This window comes from Sorex fumeus, unplaced genomic scaffold (genome assembly GCF_029834395.1).
Source record: "Sorex fumeus unplaced genomic scaffold, SorFum_2.1 ptg000007l, whole genome shotgun sequence".
Classification (NCBI taxonomy): Eukaryota; Metazoa; Chordata; class Mammalia; order Eulipotyphla; family Soricidae; genus Sorex; species Sorex fumeus.
In genome coordinates, this window is record NW_026606064.1 from 7,111,041 (window position 1) to 7,134,265 (window position 23,225).

Sequence of the window (23,225 nt, forward strand, 5' to 3'; positions counted from 1 at the left end):
AGTAGGAACACAATGGCCAATCAATACCTCTATTGCAAACCACAACACCCAAAAGCAAAGAGAGAGCAAAAGGGAATGCCCTGCCACAGAGATGGGCTGGGGTCGGGGTGGGGGGGTGGGGTGGGAAGGCTACTGAGATCATTGGTGGTGGAGAATGGGCATTGGAGGAAAGATGGGTACTCGATCATTGTGTAACTGAAACCCAAGCACAAAAGTTTGTAAGTCTGCAACTGTACTTCATGGTGGTTTCACTAATTAAAAAAAATTAAAATTAAAATTTTTTTAAAAATTTTAAAAATTAAATAAAATGTGACTAATTAGGATAGACTAAGTAGATGACATATAGAAATACTTGACCACTAAAGAAATCCGACGTGCAAGGAGCAAAATTAAGCTAAAGGAGGAAAGGGGAAAATAAGGGAATCTTATTCAGAAATTTACTGATGCTTTTCCTTTTCATCTCCATTTTGTTATGAGCATTTTTAATTTAGTATTTTTTAATTATAAAATTTGCATTTGGTTCATTTAAAGCAGAACTTATTTTTCTGTTATAAATATTTAGAGAGGCTGGAGAGATATTATAGCAGGTAAAGTCCTTGCTTTGCCTTTAGCGAACTTGAGTTTGATCCCTGCCATCTGATATGGTCCCCTGAGCACTATCAGGAGTAATTCATAAGTGCAGAGACAGAAGTCAGTTCTGAGTATTGCCAAAAAAGAAAAATAAATGAGATATGTTTACCTCTACAACTTGTTATTTTAGGAAAACACAACAAAGAAGGAGAAGTAATTTAAAAGGATGAGGATGATAAAAAAGAGGAAGATGGAGAGTAGAAAATACACCTTACTCACAACTGAAACTCTAGGTGTAATAAATTTTACATTTCCAAAAGACAACAGCTGAATTTATATTGGTACTAATAATAATGTTGGCAAATTATTTTACTTCCTTGACAAAAAACAGGTTTAGATATTTTCTCATGGGTTCAAATATAAGTCTAGATGAATTAAAGAAATAATGTTTTACAAGAGTTCTTTTTATGACCAAGATTAGCATTTATAAAAATATAGGGAGAACGTAGAATTAACAAAAGTAATATGACGGATAAAAGTAAAATAATATTACTATATAACAACTTGGGGCTGGAGAGATAGTACAGCAGGTACGGTGTTTGCCTTGTACACAGCCGACCCAGATTTGATTCTCAGCATCCCACATGGTCCCTCAAGCACCACCAGGAGTAATTCCTGAGTGCAAAGCCAGGAATAAACCCTGTGAATTGTCAGGTGTGACCCAAAAAACAAACAAAGAAACATACAATATAGCAACTTTATGGAAAAATAACTGTAGTTACAACTAAATAGTATGAAAATAATTGTAACAGATATCAAACAAGAATAAATGTTGATAGCTGTTTACAGGTATACATTAATTGATATAGCTTCTAGTAATATCTCATCAAAACGTGTAAAAAACTATGCACGCAGAAGGTTGTGTGTTCGCGGGCTCTCTGGACAGCTCTATATCACCACCCAGTTTCAGTGCCCTAGAGCAGCTGTGTGTGGCCTGGATTGGGACGGCTGTTGGCCAAGGGCAGACGAAGGAAGAGATGAGGGCCAGGCCGGTTTGATCTTTGTAGCAGTTTATTACAAGGAAGTTTATCCCAAAGGAGAAATTTATGTTATGGAGGGCCTAGGTTCTCTCAAGCACAAGTTCTCCTTGGTAGTCTCTTAGTGGTCCATCTTTCAGACCTGCTCTCTCATTCTCCAGCTCCCTTCTAGTCTGGGCTGACACTCCACCCAGTCAGGTAGCCAAATCAATATAAGAAAGCCCTTCCTGACTGCCCAAGGTCAAAACACCTCTTAAGGTGTTTTTCTTTTTTCCTCAGTCCAATAAACTATCAACTATTCCTGAGGCTATGCAGGGAGGACAGAACAGTGTTATTCTACAAAAAACGTATAACTGAAATTTCTCCTTTCAATAAATGAAGAATTCAAGAATACAAGTGGCTGACCTAATTTATGGGGGCATGTTCCATTTTCCAGACATAGCATAAATGACTGACAGCTCAAAATCTTCTAACAACTTCCCCTAACTTCAAACAGCTTGAGAACTAATGGACAGAAGATTTTTATCTCGTCATCTAAAATAATAAATGCAAATTCAAATAAAAGCAGATGTCTATCTTTTCTATGTAGCTACTAAAACAGAATTCCAGAGAATGGGTGGCTGAACAAGTATTTCTCTCAGTTCTAGTGGCAGAAAAATCCAACTGAAGTGACAGATGATTCAGCTTCTGCATTCCAATTTCATAGGTAATCATCTTCATTTGTCACACAAGGCGGAAGATTCTAAAATTCCTCTGGGGTATATTTCTTTTATTTTTAGGACAATTTAGTATATTGAAATTGTTGTATAATGTTACATTTCAGTTATGCAAAATCAACATTTGTATGTACAACATAAGTTCACTGAAGTCTAACATATCAGTTATCATAAAATTGACCCTTTTTTTTCAATTTATTGATCCTTCTTCCTTTTTGCTTTCTGGGGTCTCTGTAATAAAGGAATTAAAAACATGAATAAAAGATCCATCCTTGCAACCTAATCATGTCCCCAGAGATCAAATCTCTAAAGACCATCCTTCAGGGCTGAAGCAATAGTGGCTAGAGCATTTGCCTTGCACATGGCCAACCCAGGTTTAATCCTCAGCATCCCATATAAATCCTCAAACACTTCCAGGAGTTGTTGATGAGAGCAGAGCCAGAACTAACCCCTTAGCATCATTGGTGTAACCCCCAAAAGCCAACAAATAAATAAACAAACAAAAATAATCTCTTCATAAAGGATTTAACTTAGGAAATTTTTGAACACAAATATTCAGTCTACAGATATGTCTACAGCTGGAGTACTCAATTACATGAACTCTGATATTGTCAAACATACAATTTGAAATAGCATGATTTGGGAAGACATTGAGATGAAATTAGAGACTTCCATCATATCGACAAAAATTAGGATATATGGTTTTATTAGAGAGATTTTCAAGTGAATATTGATCTATAACACAGTCTGAGCCACTAATGAATCTAGATTAAATAAGAAAATGATATCAAGAAATCCTTCCATCACATACTTCCCATTCCACTGGAAGCACAAACTATCATTTTCAAGCATGATTAAATTAAGTGAGAGAGCATCTTATAGATGAGATATTGTCAAATAAAACATTATATTCTGAACTCCTTATGACTCAATATTCTGAGTTCCATGAATGATAGTCAAGACTGGCATTAATTGATTCTTTCTTGATATTGGTATCACATAAATATTTGTGTCACTTTCAACTGCATATAGAAAGCTAAAGGAATTCAGATTGTACATTTTTTTGTAAAAAAAAAAGGTCCCTCTAGAAGGCTATGACACATTATAAACAACAATAAAAAACATAAGGTTTAAGGAAGTAAACCTTTTTCCTGGAGTTGGCATGTGACTTACGAACTCCAGTTAAATTTTGACTGAAGCTTACAGGTGAAATAAATGTATATTTAAAAAATACATCAGGCTATTTAAAAAACTAAAGAAGTATTATCAGATACAGAGAATCTGGGAGGATAATGTACTATATGAAAACATACCATGAAAAGAATGCTACACTTAAGAAAATGAATTTTGAATTTTAAAAATAAGTAATTATTACTTTTATGCGATCTCCCTTGTTTATTAAATTCATGTAATATATTAACTGTATATATGATTTACATTAAATATCTAAACCATCATTATATCTGAATGTGCTATGCAAAATGACCAAAATGAACATTTAGAAAATATCTAGAATACAAAAAAATAAGATGTGTACATAACTAACTAAAATATATATAAACATCTTCAAAATATATATTAGTTCTTTTGAAGTATTCGTAGGGCTGGAGTGATAGCACAGCAGGAAGGGTGTTTGCCTGGTACACGGCCAACCCGGGTTTGATTCCTTTGTCTCTCTCGAAGAGTAAGCTAGCTACTACTACTAGCTACTACTAGGACCAGCAAGCTAGTGAGAGTATCCCGTCCTCATGCAAGCTCCCTGTGGCATATTTGATATGCCAAAGAAAGTAACAACAAGTCTCACAATGGAAATGTTACTGGTGCCTGCTTGAGCAAATCGATGAAAAACAGGAGGACAGTGCTACAGTGCTATAAAGCATTCACATAAAATGATATTATTCCCAGATTATTAAATTTAGAAGAAATTTACTACAAATACTCACATGGGCCACTGGGAGGAGCAATTCTTTACTATGCAGACAATACTCCCTCCCCTCCACCTCCCCACCCCCAGATTTATTTTCTTTTTCTGATCCAGAGCTTTCTCATGGCATTCTTAATTTCTACATTTCTCAGAGTATAGATTAGTGGATTCAACAAAGGGTGTAAAACTGTGTAAAACACAGTCAAGGATTTATCGATAGGTAAGGTGGTAGGAGGTCTCACATACATAAAAATGCAGGGGACAAAGAAGAAGACCACTACAGCAATGTGGGAGCCCCAGGTGGACAAGGCTTTCCGTTTCCCTTCCTGACTAACGTTCTTTAGGGAGCGCAAAATAACCCCATAGGAAATGAGCAAGAGCACAAAGATGACCACACAAATTGTCCCATCACTGGCAATCACAGTGAGACCAATAATATAGGTATCAGTACAGGCAAGTTTTAATAAGGGGTACATGTCACAGCCAAAATGGTCAATGACATTGGGACCACAGAAGGGAAGTTTGTAAACAGAAAGAGTTTAACTACAGCATGCAAAAAGCCCCCAAACCAGGACAACAGCAGCAACAACATACACTTTTGTTTATTCATAATTGTTGAATAATGCAAGGGCTTACAGATGGTCTCATAGCAATCACAGGCCATGGCCACCAGGAGTAAAATCTCAGAACCCCCAGAAAAGTGCCATATGAAAAGCTGGCTCATGCAGGCCTGGAGGAAATGATTTTCTTCTCACAGAGTAAATCTATAATCATATTTAGGGTGATTGCAGTTGAATAACTAGCATCCATGAGTGATAAGTTGCCAAGAAAAAAGTACTTAGTGGCATCCAGGGTTGGACTGACCATCACAGTAATGACAATGAGCACGTTCCCCACCATTGTCACAATGTAGCACAGCAAGAAGACAACAAATAATATCTTCTGACCTTGGATGCTCTGAGTGAGTCTCAAGAGGACAAACTCAGTCACATTGTTCCTTTGCTCCATTGGTTCTTCTGTCTGTCTCTTTGTAGAGGTCAGGAGAAGAAATTAGCTATAATGATAATATTTAGTGTGACATTCTGAAATTATAAGGTTTTTTTTTTCACTCAAAAATTTGGATAACACACTACTTGGCTATAGAAAAATGTTGACGTTAAGCAATTTGCTGCTACAGGGTTGAATTTGAAGAGTATTTATTGATTGAAATTGAGTGAAATCAATAAGAGGGAGGGGAACAGACTCAGTATGTTCTTTCTCATATGCCGGATATAAAGAAAATTTGAAGGAGAATTTCAAATGCCCAAAGGCAATAGAAACAAAAATCAGGTAAATTGGTCTTCATTAAAAGCTTGTCACAGCACCCAAGTACAGTAGTCAGAAGATCCAGGAATACTGCCCCATAGTTGGAAGCCTGTCTCATAAGCTGGGGGAGAAGGCAACTGGAATATATAGAAAGACAATGATAGGTGAAGAATCGTTTGGTATGGGAAATGTGTGTTGAAAGTAGAAAGCAGGGGAGGGGGAACTGGAGTGAAAGCTCGGGGGGTAGGGCATTTGCCTTGGGTTGGATTCCTACCATTCCTTATGGTCACTGAGCACTGCCAGAGTGCATGAGTCAGTAATTCCTGTGTATTGCTGGGTGTGACCCAAAAAGCAAAAAGCAAAAAAAAAAAAAAGTAGACAAAGGACCAATGTGATAACCTCTTTGTATTCTAAACCATAATGCCCCAAATTAGAGACATCGTATGGGGGAAATTGTCTGCCATGGAGGCAGGGGGAGGATTAGAAAAGGGGTGGGTATACTAGGGACATTGGTGGTGGAGAATGTGTAATGGTGGAGGGATGGGTGTTTAATCATTGTATAACTGAAACTGCAACATGAAAGCTTTGTAACTGTATCTCATGGTGACTCAATCAAAACAAAGAAAAGGAAAAGCTTGTCACAATAGTAGGAGTGGCAGGGGGTGAGTTTGGGGGTAGTTAGGTTAGGGAAGGATACACCAGGATACTGGTAGAGGAGAAATGTACCTGCTAGAGAAGCAGACGGGGGAAAGAAGCAAAACTCGGGACTTTGGTGTAGTGTAGTAGATGCTGGAGTGAAGGTATTGGTGTTGAAACATGGTATGCCAGAAGTTCAATCATAAATACCTTTGTGACTTTGTAAAAAATAATCTAAGTATAATGATTTTCTTCCAATACATACAAGATTGTAGATTGTGAAATTGTTTAGAAGAGCTCTCTAAGATATGCCCAAATAGTTATATTTAAATTTACTTTTAAAAATTAAAACCCTGATATAAGAGTCTGGAGATGTGGTTCAAGTGGTATGACTGATGCTTTGCAAGTGTGAGGTCCTGGTTTTCATCTCTGAAACTACAGAGTCCAACGTCCTGCTGAGAACAGACCCGGTTGCCATTGAGAATGTCATTACAGGAAATGGACACCCAAAAGTAAAAGAATACATATGTTAGATAAATAAAAATCATGATCAATCATCACAATATGAAAATAACCAAGAATACATTGCAAAGCTATGTCTATAACACTATAGAAATTTTGAAGAAACTATGAGTTCTCAAATGCCAATTTGTTTCTTGAAAGTGTAAAGTCTAATTAAGAAATCTTTGAATTAAAAATGTTCCTGTAACTCTGTCTGATGAGATGAACATTCCAACTACCTACTGAATAGTGGGCTTCTCCCTTCTCCCAAACAGCAAAGCCATCTCTGTATACAGAAAGAAGGAAAATTCAGGAGCCATCATCCCTCCTTGAACTTTGTCCATGTGACCAACTCTTTCTAAGCCTGAAAAAAAATGATATTCATTTCAGTTGTTTTGCAAAAATATCACCTTTAGAGTATCAGGATTTTCAAAACATATACAGATTAGTTGACAACCACACAAAGGATCTGAACAAAGAGATCCCAAATTGTATCCCAAATTGCTGATGGCAAAAATGCCATCAGCATTTTTCCTAATGAAAAACAGGTATGAGCTCAACACTTTTAGTTAGAAAAAAGGACTGCTTTTTTTAGTGAAGAAAAATTGTTTTATTTAGGAAATATGAAGAGGGAGTTACTGTCCATGACTCAGTAAAGTGGGGAGCGAAGAAATTCAGCTCCAAGAGTATTTGTTAACACCTTTACCTAGACACACCTTAATTCTCAGAGCCCTGTGAAATGCCTGGACTAAATCAAGTCAGTCCCAACTCCGCACAGGCATAGCACAGGCATAGCAGATATGTAGTCTTTTCCTCAGAGAAAGAATTTCAGAAGTAGGTGAAATAGTGAAAGCAAGGTAGTTCTTATTGAACAAAACTTACTGAGAAAGATGTGAGAGAAAAAGGAGAAATGTGTTCAAGAGAGAACATTGACTTTTCAAGAGTGAAAATTTCCAAGCAAAATAAACCCCCCCAAAAAATATCCACAAAGACAAGGAAATGGGATACATGTTCAAGAGAGAAGACGAAGTTGAAGGGCCAGCCAAAAAGTCCACTTTGTAAGAGGAAACTGTGGACTGTTTTTGGATAAATCTCTGAAAATTTGTTTTTAACAATAAAAATGAAGCAGAGAAATAACTTTGAACTTGTGCCCTGAAAAGAATTGTAATGGCCGGTCGCCACTGTAACACATATCTGACCTTAGACTTGCCTTACAAATGCAAAATATCTAATGTACTATACATATGATTTGAATTCACCATTGAATTTATTCAGAAATCCATTCAAGTACTGGTATATGAAACAGTCTCTGAGGTAAGGGAAAAGGTCTATAAACACCTTGTCTACATTTGAACCAACTGCACTGCAGGGCTACTCCAGATGAAATCTTGGCGACCAAGAGCTTCCACAAGTAAGGCACAGGTATGCAGGCTCCAGGACTAAGTCTCCAAGCTGCATCGTGGCAGCAGAGTCTGGCTGTCCTGCCTCGGCTTCCCATCTGCTCCTGAGACTGGATGTCATGCCCACAACCTGCGTCTGGGCTCCATCTTAGTGTACCAACAGCCCAGGTCCAGAAACTCCCAGTTGAATCCCAAAATGGATTAGTTCCCTACAGGGATGTTCTGAAACCCAACCATTTACAATCTTAGAATCACAGAAGCATGATATACAAAATGCACAATGGATAATAAATGATCTAATGTCTGCCCCCATTAGGCAGGCTTGAATGGTGGTGGGAAAATTCGAGCAAAATATAATGCCCAAAAAGTAGAGAGAGAGTATCAGGGAAATTGTCTGCAATATAAGCAGGGTGAGAATTGGGATGTGTAGGATAATGGGGATATTGGTAGTTGGAAAATTTGCACTGGTGGAGGGATGGGTGTTTGATCACTGTATGGCTGAATCTCAAACATGAAAGATGTGTAACTGTGTCTCATAGTTTTTCAGTAAAAAAAAATAATAAAAATGGCTTCTCAATATTTAAGCTATCCTTCATTTAAAAATGAACATGGTTGGAAAAATCCTTTTTGATTTATGTCTCCTAAACAAATAGCATAACCATAGTTCTTTAGAACTTATTGACTTATTGAAATATTTAAAACACTGTGAGTATATAGCATTCATAAATAAAAATAACTAGAAATGAAAATATAGCTTTGGATTACTATCACTATCACTGTATTCCAGTTGTTCATCAATTTGCTCTAGTGGGCCCAGTAACATTTTGAGACTTGTTGTTACTGTGTTTGGCATATCAAATGCCTCACGGGTAGCTTGCCTGCCAGGCTTTGCCATGTGGGCAAGATACTCTTGGTAACTTTCCATGCTCTCTGAGAGGGGTGGAGGAATCAAAGGCGGAGGAATCAAACTCAGGTCGGCCCGGTTGGCCATGTGCAAGGCAAACGTCCTACCTGCTACTGTATATAATATGAAAAAAATGGCTACATACTGTAAGGTAATTCACTTGGCCCATCTCCATGGATGAGTCTTCCCTAATTAAATTCATTGGGACCTAATTTTAATTCTAAGTTTACTCTATACCAGAGATGCTGCTAGGATAATCATCACATAAAACAGGACCTACATGTCCTCTGGGGAGTCAATCACAAAAGAAAAACGAGCTCAAATCACAAAAAGGAAAATTCCAGTGGATAGAAATAAAATATTTTAAAACTATTATGCTTACATCACTGACTTACAAAGAATGAAAACCTATTTAAGCCATCTCATTACAGACATCTGACTTAGAGATGAGAATAAACTTTCTTTTTTAAGTAAATTTAGAAAAGAATTATAATAAATTGTATGCTCTTTGCTTACTTCCTTCTCTATTGCTTAGCCTAACAAACATGCATTTCATCTCTACAAATGTAATAATATCATTTAGCATACATTACATTAGGGAAACATATTACTAACATACAAAAATATTAATTTTTTAATCATAATTATCACAACTTCTTCGAATAAAAGGAAATTTGTGTCATATTTCAGATTTCTGCAGAGTCTGAAAATTGATCCAACAGTCAAAGACTTTCTTAATAGTGATTAACAAACTTATTTACTTATTACAAACTTAGCTACCGATCAGCCTTCTCTTCTTCATACTATTTCTCTCTGATTTTCTCAGAGGGTAGATCACTGCGTTTAGCATGGGATTATGTCTGTATAAAATAAACATGGAGGTTTGTCATTGCAGATCTTAGCAGGACGTGCATACATGAAGGTATAGAAAACAAATAAAAAAATAACTACAGGTCTCAAGAGCTTCCCAGATCCTTTCCTGACTCACATTCCTTGGAGAGTAGAAGATAAAAACATAAGAGCAGAAATATGAAAACCTCCCTTGGTTACACTGTCATTCTCTGCTTCCACTACAGCACCATCCAAAATATACATATGCATGGCATATGAAAAAAAATAATCTATCTATCATTCATGGAATTTTGATCACTTGATGACATCCGTTAATCAACTATTTGCTCCAGCAGGCACCAGTATGTCTCCATTCGTCAATGGCATCTGCTATCTCCAGAAACACAAACTGCCTCAAACTTTTCATTCAAGGGTCTTGACAAAGTTTGACCTTCTCAAAGGTGGGTGGCCATGTCAGCAGTCATCTCCAAATCACATTACATGTCCAGTCCATCTGATTTTCAATGCCTTGGCAAATGAGACAGCATCTCTGATTCTTGACTGGTGACAAAGGTTGGAACTCTGGATTCCTTCTCTCACTTGAGTGAAGCGTGATACTCTCAGCATAGCTCTTTTGATTCCTCTTTGGGAGACCTGAATAGCATTCTCATCCTATTTTCATGGGGCCCAGATCTCTGCCCAGGCATACGGTGGAGTCGAAGAAATGTGCCTGGAGTCGAAGGTTCTTCGCCCTCTTAGCTATTTCTTTTTTTTTTGCTTTCTTTTTTTTTGCTTTTTGGGTCACACCCTTGCTTTGCACTCAGGGATCACTCCTGGCTGTGTTTGGGGGACCATATGGGATACTGAGAATTGAACCCGGATACTCGCTGTTCTATTGCTCCAGCTCCCCCCCCTTTTTTTTATTAGTGAAACACCACGAGGTACAGTTGTAGACTTACAAATTTTCATGCTTGGGGTTCCATCGTACAATGATCGAGTACCCATCCCCCCACCAGTGCTCTTCCCTCCACCAGTGCCCATTCTCCACCACCACTAATCCCAGTATCCCGCCCACCCTCCTCATCCCCCCATCCCACCCTACCTCTGTGGCAGGGCACTCCCTTTTGTTCTCTCTCTCCTTTTGGGTGCTGTGGTTTGCAACAGAGGCATTGAGTGGCAATCATGGTTGGTCTATAGTCTAATTTCAGCATTTTTCTCCCATCCTGGGGGAATCCTCCCAACACCCCCCATTTGGTGCTGCCTTCTACATCTGGGTTGCCTTTACCCCTAAAGTGTGAAGGTGGCCTCCAAGCCATGGAGTAAACCTCCTGATATTTATCTTGGCTATTCTTGGGTGTTAGTCTCCTAATTTGTTACCTTATGTTCCACAGATCCACACCACTCTCTTCCTCCTGCACAGCTCAGGTGCCAGGTCATTTGTCATGTTGAGATCTAGGTACACATAACTGCTGCCTTTGGAGATGTTTGTCCCATTGAGAGCAAATACTTCAAGATCCTTCGTGAGCTATATAACAGATTCACTACCAGGACCTCACCATTCTACAAGGAAGTGATCATCCATGTGATGAGAGGGGTAGGGTAGGGTGGTACCATTTCACCGAAACTCTTCAGTGCCACCCTTGAGAACCTCATGCGATGACTAGAATGGGAAGGAATGGGGTTGAAGATAGACTGTCAGCAAGTACACCACCTCTGCTTTGCTGATGACATCGTTCTAATAACATCAAACATTAGCCAAGCGGCGCAAATGCTGACCGACTTCGACCATGAGTGTGGAAATGTCGGACGGCAGCTGAATCTCACAAGACAATGTTCATGAGAAATGGACTCGTTCCTGACATTACACAGAATTTTATTATTTTTAAATTTTATTTTATTTTTCAGTTTTCCCAACTTCACTGCGACTCTACTGATATATATTTTGCATGTTTAAGGTGTAAAAGAAATTCTTATATACAAATGCACTATAGAAATATTACCATGATGAAATCAGTTAACATATACTTCACCTCACTTAGTTACAATTTGCATGTGTGAGAAATTTAATATCTACTCTTTTATAATACAATAATTTTGCATGGGCTGGAGCAATAGCACAGTGGATAGGGCATTTGCCTTGCAAGCGGCCATCATAGCTGAACTGAGTTCGACTCCTCCACCCCTTTCGAAGAGCCTGGCAAGCTACTGAGAATATCTCACGTGCAAGATAATTCCTGGCAAGCTATCCGTGATGTATTCGATATGCCAAACACAGTAACAATTGTCACAATGGATACGTTACTGGGCCTGCTTGAGCAAATCGATGAACAATGCAAGAAAAGTGACAGTGATGGTTGTATATCCATGTAGAGTATTTGATCCCCTGAACATATCAACCCATAACTACGAGTTTTAAAAACATCTCTATTTCTTCCAACTTCTATCATGTGGAAGTCAAAATTCAAATATCTATTTGATAAAGCTTCATCTATAAAACTGGAGACACAGTACAGCAGTAAGGCACTTACCTTGCAAACAACTGATCCAAATTTGACACCTGGCACCACATGGTCCCTTGAACATTGTCAGGAATGATCCCTGAATATAGAGCCAAGAATTAACATTGAACACAACCAGGTATGGGAAGTAAGGTAAGGAGGAAGAGAGAAAAGAAGAGGAAGGATGGAAGGGAAGAAGGAAGGAAGGGAATGAGATTGGACACCTCATTGGTTTTTATGAAGAAGTGTTTAATCAGGTCTTTTGTCCAGCTTTAACTAGATTGCTTGTTTTTCTATTGTTGAGTTGTTAAATTCTTTATACATTTTGGGTATCAGTCCCTTGTCAAGTATATTATATATAATTTATATATGATATATTACATATATCATATTATGTGCATATTGGTTGGTATGCTATCTTTGTTCTGAAAGTAGCATTATTTTGCTTTGTGAGAGCATTTAACTTGATTTAATCTCATTTGTTTATTCTTGCTTTTGTTTGCCATTGCTTACATTACAAACATTAGAAATAACACGTATTTGAAGTAGGAACACTGTTGGTTAAAATATAAATTGATGCATTCTTTCTGGCAAATGGTATAGGGGCTATTTTTATAAAAGCAGAAATTCCTTATTATTACATATAATTATCTATAAACATGCACTGTAGTACTGTAGCATTGTACTCCTTTTGTTCATCCATTTGCTCGAGTGGGCCCAGTAACATCTCCACTGTGAGGCTTGTTGCTACTGTGTTTGGCATATCAAATATGTCATGGTAGCTTGCCAGGCCTTGCTATGTGGGCAAGATACTCTCTGTAGCTTGCCGGGATCTTCGAGAGGGGCTCAAGAATTGAACCCGGAGCGGCCCGGGCGGCCATGTGCAAGGCAAAAACAAAACTTGATTAAATAATTATTTTATTTTATGTGGCATGATATATTTACCTTTCGTATTTATCTGATTGAAGAGCTTTTGAGTACGTTCAAAAAATTATTTCACAACGGTGACATGGAATGATTGGTTGATGCCTGGGCTTTTTGTTCACCTTAATTTCCAAGAAGAACATATGGTAATTCAACTCTGAAATATTTTGAGAAACTTCCACATTTGCTTTTCATACTGTTGAACAAACTTTTATTCCCACATACAATTTAATGTTACTTTCTTTTCTCTGCCCTCTGCATCCTCTCCTCTATTTGTTCTCTCTTTATCTTTGATCATGGCTATCCTAACATTTACGAGGTTTGGAGGTGTTGATTTGTAGTTCTCTGCCTCATGAGCTGGGGAATAAGGAAGTTGGAATAGACAAGGAAACACTAAGTCAATGATGGTTAGAGGGATAGTTCGGGCTGGAAGATGTGTGCCGAAAGTAGATCAAGGCTCAAACAAGATAGCCTCTTAGTATCTGTCTTGCAATCCATAATGCCCAAAAGTAGAAAGAAAGTATGGAGAAGATTGCCTGCCACCAAGACCTGGGGAGGGGGGAATACTGAAGATATTGGTGGTGGAAAATGTGCACTGGTGGAGGGATGGGTATTTTATCATTGTATGACTGAAACTCAAATATGAAAGCTTTGTAACTATCTCATGGTGATTAAATAAAAAATAAAATAAATATTAATTTCTGAAAGAAGGCTAAAGTCCTCTTCCAACAAATTTTACATCTTTACTCCAAATTTTCCTCTTGGCATTTTTTTATTTCTGCATTTCTCAGGGTGTTGATTAAAGGGTTCAACATGGGAGTCAGAAAAGCTAAATCACAGTCATAAATTTATCACTGGGAAAGGTATAAAGGAAGAAACAGTGAGCAAAGAACAGGATGGCAACAGCAATGTGAGATACAAAATTATACAAGGCTTTGTTTCCCTTCCAAATGATGGGATTTGTGGGAATGTAATATAATCCCACAGGAAATTAGGAGAAAGGAGAAAATAACACTGCAAACTGCCTCTCCATCCACTATCAGAGAAAGAAGAAGGTGTTGGGGCTTGCAAGTTTCAATAAGGGGTATAGATCACACAATAAGTTACAAATAACATATGGTCAGTGAAAGGAAGCTAATAAATAAAGAGAAATAGAACTACGGACTGGAGAATTCCTCCAGTCCATGCCACCAGCAGTATGAGAAAACATACCCATCTAATGAAGAGGTTTACAGATGGCTGCATATTGGTTATAGGCCATGGCTATCAATAGAACCACTTCTGCGCCAGCAAATAAATGACTATGAACACTGAAGTCATACAAGCATGGAAGAAAATGCTTTGCTTTGTTGTTTTTCTCCTCAACCTTGTCTACAATCATTTTGGGAGTAATGACAGAACACACAATATCTACAAATGATAAATCAGCCAGAAAGAAGTACATGAGCAAACCCAGTGACTGGCTAGTCTTGATGATTACTCTGATAAACAATTTATCCAGTACTGTTACAATGTAGATGTGTAAGAATATGACAAACAGCACTTTTTGCCCCTCAGAGTTCTTTGAGAAGCCCAGGAGGATAAACTGTCACATTGTGCTTATTTTTCATGCATTCTCTGATGTCGAAGAACCACTGTCACTGTCACTGTCATCCCATTTTTCATCAATTTATTCGAGCGGGCATCAGTAATGTCTCCATTCATCCCAGCCCTGAGATTTTAGCAGCTCTCCTTGCTTGTCTTTCCCAACGATCCCGAATTGGAGGCTGTTTTAGGGTCAGGGGAATGAGACCCATTATTGTTACTGTTTTTGGCACATAGAGTATACCACGGGTAGCTTGCCAGGCTCTGCTGTGTGGGTGGGATACTCTCTGTGGTTTGCCAAGCTCTCTGAGATATATATATATATATATATATATATATATACATATATATATATATTAGTATCTGTCTTGCAAACCATAATGTCCAAAAGTAGAAAGAAAGTATGGGGAAGATTGATATATATATATATATATCTCAGATTTGATATATATATGTGGGGAAGACGAGATATATATATATCATATTTCTATGATTTGTTGCCTACTGTCTGAACCTCATCAAATATAGTGTGTTAATTATGGAAAATGCATAGGGAGTGTCTTATAATTATGTCTTTTGATATGTCTTATCGAAAGCAGACACACAGTATAGGAATATATTCACTCGTGCGTGAGGCTTGGCCCGAGCATTGGAAAGCGGCCTGGAGTGTTGTGGTGGTTGGGTAATGGAGGTTGGCTGCTGGGGTTGGGTCCCTTGGGGTGGGAAGGACTCTCACTCATCCCCCTCTGGAACACCCCAAGTGAAAACAGCCTAGCGTGGAGTCTGGTGGAATGGTTATGAGGGCCCCATTTTATGCTCTCTTCTGGGAGAAGCAGCCATGAGTTCTGGAGGGTGGCTGAAGAGGAGATTTTCTGTCAGGAGATGGAACTTAAAAAAAAATAAAAGTACCAAAGATTAAATTGAGAATACTTTAAGGTTCATGTCAAAATTAAAATGGTTCTAGATGACTGGTTAATGAAACTTTGGTACATCTACACAATGGAGTACTATGTAGCTGTTAGAAAAGCTGAAGTCATGAAATTTACATACAAGTGGTACAACATGGAAAGTATCATGCTAAGCAAAATGAGTCAGAAAGAGAGGGATAGACATAGATTGCATTCATCTGGGGGATATAAAGTAACAAAATATGAGATTAATACCCAAGAATAGCTGAGATCAGCACCAGGAGGATTACTCCATAGCTCAGAGGCCAGCTGGGTATTCTATGGGAAAGGACAGCTTGGATAGAGAGGGGAACACCAAATAAAGGGTGTCTGGAGGATCCTCCCAGGAGGGGAGAGGCATGTTGAAAGTAGACTATGGACTGAACATGTTTGCCACTCAATGCCTCTTTTGCAGACCACAACACCCAAAAGAATAGAGAGAACAAAAGGGAATGCCCTGCCACAGAGGCAGGGTGGGATGGGGGGATGGGGGTGGGGGGGATATTATCCATGGTGGTGGAAATGGGCACTGGTGGAGGGATGGGTGTTTGATCATTGTATAGTCAAGACCCAAGCACAAAAATTTGTGGATCTACGACTGTACCTCATGGTGTTTCACCAAAAAAAAGGGGGGGGGAATATGCAACATGAAGGAAAGATTAGACCTTTCATTTCAGTCTACATTAAAAATATATTAAAATGGTTCTGAATTATTCATAATGTTTTCTACATAAGACCACTGTGTAATAATTCTTTAGAAAATGGGGTCTTTTCTTTAGTGACTCAAAATGTATTCACAAATTTATTTCTTCACCTGCAATGAGGAGGTTTCAGTTGAGATCTCAATATTCTATGTGGGAGAAATATGTATCTGGGAGACTTATGTACTATCTGGGAGACACAGTTATTGTGTGTGAGACATTTTAATAAACAATAAAAATTTTTTCTTTATTAGAATATCTTTTACGAAGACCACATTTTCTATATATGATTTCTTTAATTTTTCTTCAATACCCTCTGGCTTTCTAATATAGGTGACTCTTAAAAATCATTCCATGGGGTCAGAGAAATCTAAAGAGCTGAGCGCATGCTTCACATGAAGGATGCCCAGATCTGTTATCCCAAAACTGACAAGGGTGATCTCCAAGGACAGAACCAGTATAGCCTATTATATCTAATAAAATAAAGATTTCTTATTCAAACACATGAGCTTCCTGAAATTTATTTATATTTAGTGAGAACAAATGTAAATCTTGTAGATTTACAACTATGCCAGATGACAAGCACATCCACACTATACTAATTCTTACAACCTAATGCAACATAAAAACTTTCATAGTATGTAAAAAGTAAAATTCCACACAAAACTTTTTCATCAACATATTAGAAATTGTAGACTCTGAAACAGTGTTCCATTCCAGACTATTTGAAACATACGATCAAACTTTATCCCTGTTTCTTTTGTATCTATAGCAAAATCACCAACTTTCCCATATAAACAACTGCTTTTGTTTAATGATTGTCACAAAAAAAGAAAGAAAAGAAAAATTATCTCAAAAAATTTGGGGGTTCTAACTAATACCTAAATCAGCTTCTCCCAAAAAAAAGAATAATTTGGAGGTCCAGATAGATAGTGAAAAGGTTTAGGGGATTTCCTATACAAATTTAATCTCTAATTCCACAATGGACAACAACCATTGCAGGGTACAGCCCTGAAATTCCCTGAATATTGCCAATGAACAGCACAGAGTCTCCTGCCCCCATGCCTGGCTGTCCTCGCCAGGGCCCCTTGGAGAGAAGTGGGTGGAGTTTTCCTCCCCACCCCGACGAGGGCTCCGGCAGCCGAAGACCTCCAGAACCAGCCACCACCATGCTGAGACCACTCTCCGCACACATGAAGGTACTGGCAGAGGAACAAAGCCACGAGGGCTGAGATCTCCAAGCCTACTCGGATCGGAGCTGAGCATCCTCCACCCAGATCCTCCAAATTCCAGTAGGCGGGGGTCATACCCACCAACTGGCCCCTTGTAGCTGTGTAATCCCATCAATGGCCAAGACTCAGAGACTATAAAACCCAGCTCCTGGAAGAGAACAGCGCAGAGTCTACTGCCCCTGTGCCTGGCTGTCCTCACCAAGGCCCCTTGGAGGGAAGCGGGATGAGTTTTCCTCCCCGTCCCAACCAGGGTTCCGGAAGCCGAAGACCTCCAGAACCAGCCACCACCATGCTGAGACCACTCTCCGCACACATGAAGGTACCGGCAGAGGGACAAAGCCACGCGGGTCCCGGGGCCGAGATCTCCAAACCTACTCGGATCGGGGCTGAGTATCCTCCACCCAGATCCTCCAAATTCCAGTAGGCAAGGAGTCACACCCACCAACTGCCCCCCTGTAGCCGTGTAATCCCATCAACGGCTAAGACTCAGAGACTATAAAACCCAGCTCCTGGAAGTGCGCGGCTGCATTTGCGGCCGCGTGACATCTTATCATCTCATTCCTACTTTGGACAAACTGGCAGGCTACCGAATGTAACCTGCCCACACGGCAGAGTCTGGCAAACTCCCCGTGGCGTACCCAATATTCCAAATGCCAGTAACAATGAAGGGTCTCATTCTCCTAACTCTGAAAGAGCCTTGAATATAGCACTTTTTAAAAAAATCTCAGGGCTAGGACGAAGGAGGAAATCAACGAATTTCGCTCGAGGAAATCAACGAATAACAAGAGGGTTGTGATTGTGATTGTGATTGCCAATGTGGCCTAGATCATCCAAGAAACGAGGGCTCTTTTTGACTTTTTAAGCTCTTTTTTGCTCCTCATTCTCAGATTCTTGTTGGCCAAGAAATGTTGTAAGAGACCCTCAGGCTTCCTGAGAACTGCACAGGATAAATCCCAGAAATAATATTAAAATTAAGAGAAATCACTATTAATGACCCAAAACCCAAGTAAATAAATACAAGGTGATTGCAGCTCAACTGACTTTGAGTAAAACACTGAGTAAAACACCAGTGTGTTGCCCGACTCCCAGACAATGTTATGTTGTTTTAACTGTAATTTTGCACTAATTGGCTTGTTACCTGCATGGAGCATTTTTAATTGTTTGTTTTTTATTTTTTTAATTTTGTTTGGTTTCAAATTTTGAACCTGGGTGTGAAGGGGCAAGATTCTATACCTACTTACAATATGACCTTGGACGAATTAATCCATGTTCTCTATATAAGGAGACATGTAATGACACCAAACATATGAAATGATTTTAAAGATTCAATCAAATAATTCTGATAGGTAAAATATTTACTAATAAATGAGCACCAAAAAATTAAACACATTTTCAATTATTTGTTTCCCTATATTAATATTAGCACCTCAATTTTACAATAGTTTTACACGAATTTTCCAAAAGTCCACTCATTTTCCTCATGACACACAGGATCAATACCTGAGGGATAGATACAATGGCTGTTCATTATCACCTATAAGAATGAAGCTGTTAGATTTTTAAAAATGAGAAAATATTATGTAATAACTTGTGTATAGACATAGATATAGTCACTTTAAGATACTGTAGCACAACTCATAAACTTTATTTCCAATAATTATAAGATTTTAAAAAATAAATGCATAAAAGTACATGATAAGTCTAATATGAATCTAAATCTTTCTAAATTGGTTTCCATATAAGTTTTGAGATTTTCTTTTTAAAATGGTTTAATTAGTGTGTCAGAAGGTAAGAAAATTTCGATAAGTATTACAACACCAATGAATCTCTAAAATATTATACAAAGTGAACAATGAGAGGACAAATATTTTATGATCTTTTATGAAGTACCTGCAAAAAGCATTTGCAATAAGATAGCATATGCATAAAAATGGTTACATGGGTTGCAGTGGAGAAAAATCGAATAGTTATTGATGAATGTGTAGAACTTCCATTCATAATGAAAAAAAACTATTTTGGAAATTGACAGTAATAGTGTATTCACAGTAATGCAAAACTTATCATTTATCCATTAAAAGATAAAACAACAGAAAGAAAATCCATGAAGAGCCCTCAAACAAGATACCTTGTAAAGGCAACAATTTATAAATGTCACTGTCACTGTCCTCCCATTTTCATCGATTTGCTCAAGTGGGCTCAGTAACGTCTCCATTGGAGACTTAGTTGTTACTGTGTTTGGCATATCGAATACATCACGGGTAGCTTGTCAGGCTCTGCCATGCAGGCGAGATACTCTCGGTAGCTTGCCGGGCTCTCCGAGAGGGGCGGAGGAATCGAACTCGGGTCGGCCATGTTGACTGCGTACAAGGCAAACGCCCTACCGCTGTGCTATCTCTCTATTTATATTTATTCAGCATATTTAGATATAAAAGAAATAATTGGTACCTTATGATGTACTGTTTATTTTCTTTATTCCAATAACCACTGAGACTATACTAAACAAATACTATAAAATTATTATATTTGTACTAATTTAACAATATTTTAGAAAATGGAGAAAGTATATATACTCATTTCTAGAAATTTTCGCTTATAATATTAAAGCTGAGAATGATACACCACTTCTAAAAAAGTATGCAAGTTATTAGAAGTCAGTCTATTTTACCCAATAATCATGCTCTGGGTTAAAAAGTTTTGGTAAATATGCTTCTTTGTCCTTTTCTTCCTCTCATTCTTGGCCACTTGTCCAAAATTAGGTGTCCACAATTCTACCTTTGTTCTGAAAATTTATGGCATAGTTTGAGTTTTTAAAAAACATGATTGCCACCACTCCTGGGAATATATCCCAGAGAGGCAAAAATGTATAGTCGAAGTGACATCTGCACTTGTTTGTTCATTGCAGCCCTCTTTACAATAGCCAGAAACTGGAAGAAACCTGAATGCCCAAGAACAGATGACTGGTTAAAGAAACTTTGGTACATCTACACAATGGAGTACTATGTAGCTGTTAGAAAAGATGAAGTCATGAAATTTACATACAAGTGGTACAATATGGAAAGTATCATGCTAAGCGAAATGAGTCAGAAAGAGAGGGATAGACATAGAAAGATTGCATTCATCTGGGGGATATAAAGTAACAAAGTATGAGATTAATACCCAAGAATAGCTGAGATCAGCACCAGGAGGATTACTCCATAACTTAGAGGCCAGCCGGGTATCCTAGAGGAAAGGGCTATTCAGATAGAGAAGGGAGCACCAAATAAAGGATGTTTGGAGGATCCTCCCAGGAGGGGAGATGCATGTCGAAAGTAGACTATGGACTGAACATGTTTGCCACTCAATGCCTCTTTTGCAGACCACAACACCCAAAAGGAGAGAGAGAACACAGGGGATTGCCCTGCCACAGAGACAGGGGGGATGGGGGGATGGGGGTGGGAGGGATATTATCCATGGTGGTAGAAAATGGGCACTGGTGGAGGGATGGGTATCTGATCATTGTATAATTGAAACCAAAGCACAAAAAATTGTAAATCTACAACTTTAAAAAAAATAAAATAAAATAAAGGGGAAAAAAAAAATCTCAGGGCTGGGATGGATAGAGACGTTACTGGCACCTGCTCGAGTAAATCGACAAACAACGGGATGGCAGTGATACAGTGATAGTGAAAGTGTCACACTGACATGCTACTTTGTGTCCACAGATGATGATCATAAGATCAGGATTGTTGTGAGGAATAAAAAAAATTCTTTTACACTCCTTCCAGCCAGAGGGCAAGTTTCTGTCCCATGCCCATGAATCTGGACAGGTTCTAGGTCTATTACTTCCAGCAATATGGTAGAAGGCACCCTGCCAGTATCCAGAGCTGGGCCTTACACCTGCCATTTGTAATACTGTTTACTGGAACATTAGACATTGCATCCAAGCTGATATGGCCACAGGTAGGTGCTTTGCCCAGTACTCCCAGCAGTAAGTGACTTTCAGGGCATAAAAAAAAAAAAACATGATTGCCATGACATCAATCTAGACTTGACAGCAGAGAATATATCAGAGTTCAGGTAGTCACAAATGTTTTGTCACATGATTATATTTCTCTTAAACCTGCACAAACCATGACCATCCTCTTAGAATTTTACAAGCATTTTAGAGTTGGGGTTGAAAACATATCTAGAATTGACTTCAAGAATATGAAGTTGATGTGGCACATGGTACATGATTTATAAAATTTGAAACCTATCATTGAGAATATGTGTTAAGAATAAAAAATTCAAAACATCATACTTAAAACTCTATTTAATATTAATAAAATTAATTTTAAAAACTTCAATAACAGTTTTAGTATTACAGCGAACTGCATTATAAAGAATTAGACTTTGGGTATTCTTTAATGAACTCTCCTGCCCAATTCAATTATTCAATGTCTAGTAATTGAATTTAATATTTAGTAATTTAAAAACTAGCCATTTTATTTAACATTTTGATGGTAAAATCAGTATTCAAGGAGAAATATCCCAAATTTAAAAAAATCCAGACACCTAATAAACAAAAGAAAAAAATTTGCTTCACTGAGTTGTTAAAACAGTTGTTCCCATGCTGCTAATTCAAAATTAAATTCAAACAGAAACTTAGACAATTAAGAGCTCCAGATGAGTCTTCTCTTTATATTGCAAACCACAACACCCCAAAGAGAGAGAGAGAGAGAGAGAGAGAGAGAGAGAGAGAGAGAGAGAGAGTTGTACATTTAAGGAATGTGCCTGCCACAGAGGCTGGAGGAATGTGGAGGTGGAGAATAGGGAGTGTCGGGAGGGATACTGGGAACATTGGTGGTGAATGGGCACTGGTGGATGGATGGGTATTCGATCACTGTATGACTGAAATGTAATTATGAAAGTTTGTAAGTCTGTAACTGTATCTCACAGTAATTAATTAAAACATAGCACTATAGCACTGTCCTCCTGTTGTTCATTGATTTGCTTGAGCGGGCACCAGTAATATCTCCATTGTGAGACTTGTTACTGTTTTTGGCATACCAAATATGTCATAGGTAGCTTGCCAGACTTTGCCGGGTGAGCGGTATACTCTCAGTAGCTTGCTGGGCTCTCTGAGAGGGACGGAGGAATAAAGTCCTGCTTGGCTGCATGCAAGGCAAATGCCCTACCCACTATACTATCGCTCCAGTGAATTATATTAAATATAATTGAAACATATATTTAAAAAATAAAAAATTTCACTGTATCACTGTATCACTGTCATCCTGTTATTCATTGATTTCCTTGAGAGGCACCAGTAATGTCTCCATTCATCATAACCCTGAGATTTTAGCAAGTGCCATATTGGAGGCTGTTTCAGGGATAGGGGAATGCGACCCATCATTGTTACTGGGTTTTGGCATATCAAATATGCCACGGAGAGCTTGCCAGACTCTCAGTAGCATGCCAGGTTCTCTGAGAGTGAGATGAGGTCGCGCGCTTCCAGGAGCTTGGTTTTATAGTCTCTGGGTCTTGGCCGTTGATGGGA

General features: G+C 38.4%; 2 pseudogenes; both read right to left on the reverse strand.

The window, feature by feature from the left end:
* Positions 1 to 4,339: 4,339 nt before the first annotated feature.
* LOC130044342 (olfactory receptor 4A47-like) lies at positions 4,340 to 5,255 on the reverse strand (annotated as a pseudogene).
* An 8,703-nt stretch (positions 5,256 to 13,958) lies between these two features.
* On the reverse strand, positions 13,959 to 14,856 carry LOC130042872 (olfactory receptor 4A15-like; annotated as a pseudogene).
* Positions 14,857 to 23,225: the final 8,369 nt, after the last annotated feature.